Source organism: Primulina huaijiensis, chromosome 3 (genome assembly GCF_012295235.1).
Source record: "Primulina huaijiensis isolate GDHJ02 chromosome 3, ASM1229523v2, whole genome shotgun sequence".
In the NCBI taxonomy this organism is placed as follows: domain Eukaryota; kingdom Viridiplantae; phylum Streptophyta; class Magnoliopsida; order Lamiales; family Gesneriaceae; genus Primulina; species Primulina huaijiensis.
In genome coordinates, this window is record NC_133308.1 from 21,452,158 (window position 1) to 21,455,488 (window position 3,331).

Below are 3,331 nucleotides of genomic sequence, written 5' to 3' on the forward strand. Positions count from 1 at the left end.
GGGNTATTACTTTATATGGTTATGGATGTTTATGGAATTTTATATGTTAAAATGATATTTTAAACGTTTATGGGATTTTGTACGTTAAAATGATATTTTAAATGGTTAAGGAATTTGATATGTCTATGATTTAATATGTCAAAATATTATTTTAAATTTTTTAATGTTAAAATGATTAATTCAAATGTTTATGAATTTTTACATGTTAAATTATGATTTTTAAATGTCTAAGAGATTTTTATGATTTAAAGAAGACATTTAAAAGACATGTTGCATGCTTGGTTTCGAAAACAAAAATGTAATGTTATGCATGATTTTTCTAAAGTGATGTGAATGTAAAATGTTGAAGGAAGTGAAGTGATTGTGACTAATTCGTTAATGGTGGTGATGTCGTGAGGGTGATGGTCCCAGTGGGAGCCCGACGATCGTGTTTCCATCGTTGCGAATATGTGGTAACGGTTATGTGGTAACGGAAGAATGGGAATATCGTGAGGGGAGAAGGCCCCAGAGGGAGCCCATTTATGGGAGAAGGCCCCAGAGGGAGCCCCGACGATCGTATTTCTATTCGATCATGATAGGCCAAGGCCCAGTTGACCGGTGAGAGTGTTGCTGGTGTCCCCGCCGCCCAGTACTGTGGTTTATGTAGATGGATCCATCGATCATGTCATGTCATGTCAGGAAAGTCACAATTAACGATCTGAATTCAACAAAGGAAAAGGAAAATGTTTATGATCATGATAAAAAGTTTTATGTCATGCTTTGAGGAAAAGGAAAATGTTAAGGTTTATGTTATGCATGTCATGAAAATGTTTATGGTTAAAGTTGATACATCATTATGAAAATGTTTTTATGCATCATAAAAAGGTTTACGAAAATGTTCATGTTTGAAGTTTATGCATCTTCATGAAAACGATATTTTAAGTACAAATATTTTTCACTGTTGCGTGTGGTTTTATACGTATTACTTGTTATNTGGGTGACCCAACTATGGGCATTCCAACATATAATGGTAGAACTTGAGCTCTGATACTATGTTAGGATTGGAACTTGGGCCTAACTCAACCCCAAAAGCTAGCTCAGGTTCCACCGTTATGTGTTAGATTGTCTATAGTTGGGCCACTCATTCTGCCCATAGTTGGATCATTTGTAAACTATACACTCCAGATGTTCATTCCTTGGCGTGAGAGGTGTGTGTTAGTTATCCAACATCGGTTGAATAAATTCCCGAGACTTATATATGTGGGCTTGAACAAGCCTCCCCCTTGAGCTATCTTTTGGGATTGAGTTAGTTTCAAGTCACAATCTTAACATGGTATCAGAGCTCAGGTTCCGCCGTTATGGATTGGATTGTCCATAATTGGGTCATTCGTTCTGCTCATAGTTCGGTAATTTGTAAAATTCATTTTCCACATGTTCATTTCTGGGCGTGAAGTGGGTGTGTTAGTTGTCCCACATCGGTTGGATAAAATAACTGGGAGTNGTTTTTCAACTCTTAAGGCCTTCGGAAAAAACTAGAAAATCCTATAACAATATCAGAATTTGAGAGAAAACCTTCACTTGGTGCACTTGAAATGAATTCTCGCATGATCTATTTATGAGTTGAGTTCGAATATCTGGATTGTACGTGTGGCATGTTTCTCAATGCCTCATAGTTCGGAATCTCTGATCTCTACTTTGGAAGCTCTGAACACTATGTGTCAACACTCATTTGACATGATACTTAGGAAGCTCCGATCATACTTTGGACATTCTGGTCTCAGTTGAGAAGGTCGGATCTCACTCAGGAGGTTCCGATCTGCCTGTTGCATAATTTTTTATTAGTAACCCTTAATCATGTTAAAATCATACTTTATTGATAATAGAACTTGGGTAATTGCAATGCAGCGATTTCATGAAAATCTTCTAAGAAGACTGTAATATTCATATCAATGACGGAATGAGATTTATGGCCCTCGACAAATGCGGTGAAGAGGCTGAGTGGCTACATCTATTTTTAGAAGATATTCCAAGGTAAAAAAATTGTTTCGGCAATTTGTATTCATTGTGATAACCAATCTATAATTGGAGGGAAGAAAAATAATATGTATTATAATGGTAAGTCCATACATATAATCTGTAGACACAATACCATCAGAAAACCACTATCAATTTGAATTTTCTCTATTGACTACGTAAAATCAAAGGATAATCTAGTGGATCCGCTAATCAAAGGGTTAAATAGAGAGTTAGTTGTAAAATCATCGAGGGGAATGAAACTTAAGCATAAAAAATAAGTTGGTTCAAAGGAAAATCCAACTTACGCTAACTGAAGATCACTTGGAATAGGTTCAATGAGACAACCTAATTGCACTAACTTGGCAATTTAACCTTGGGGCTATCCCTTGTTAATTCCTATGGTGAAACAGTGGAGTGCAGGATGAGATACAACTTTTAATGATTCTTATGTATCAGAAATTGAGTGGAAAAACATAAATTGTTCTGACTAATAATCAATAAGTGATTATTTGGATTTTGAACTTTGTTAAAACTATTATTAAGTAGTGATAGATTCATGTCACTAGTTTACATCATAAATTAATAGCATTTCCAGCTCACGTTTTAAATTATCATCCATTTAAAAAATATCAACTCACATAGATCACCATGACTTTTGGTTAAACATTTGGCTCAAAAGATAGTCAAGAGAATAATACCAAATTGTAACATGATGTCATGGGATGTGTAAGTGTAAATGGTCAAATTTCATACTCGTTGACAATGCTTTTGAATTGTTCATAGGCTCAACTTTAACGACTCTTCTCCACTAATATATTAAAAATGTGTAACTTGGTTAATAGGTCTTGTAATCTTATATCGTTAGGCTATGGCTCACGGCTTCAATAAAGGTATTTAAATCAAAGATGAGAGAAAATAAATGAATTATTTTTACAGCACATTCCTGTCTCTTTCCTATTCCACCTTTAATTGAGTTTTACATCATCTTAATCTCAAGTTCCTTTATTTTCTTCTGTTCACCATCTCCACACCATACACATATATTCCCTCTCTTTATTCATGTTCCCTTTTTTTTTCCAAATCCCATTCTTCTTCCATTTTTTCCGAATCCTCCAATAATCTTCTTTTATTAACACATAGGAGTTTTTGAATTTAAAAGCGTTAAAAGGATTTATTTTTCTCATATTCAGGTAGGAATTAGTGTATAGGCTTAAGATTTTGGTAGTTGACGTGGGACTAAGAAAAATATAAGATGGAGGTTGTTGTTTGCCTTGACACACAATATTCGATTTTTCAATAGGCTCAAAATGGAACACTAGAGATTAATATCATATAT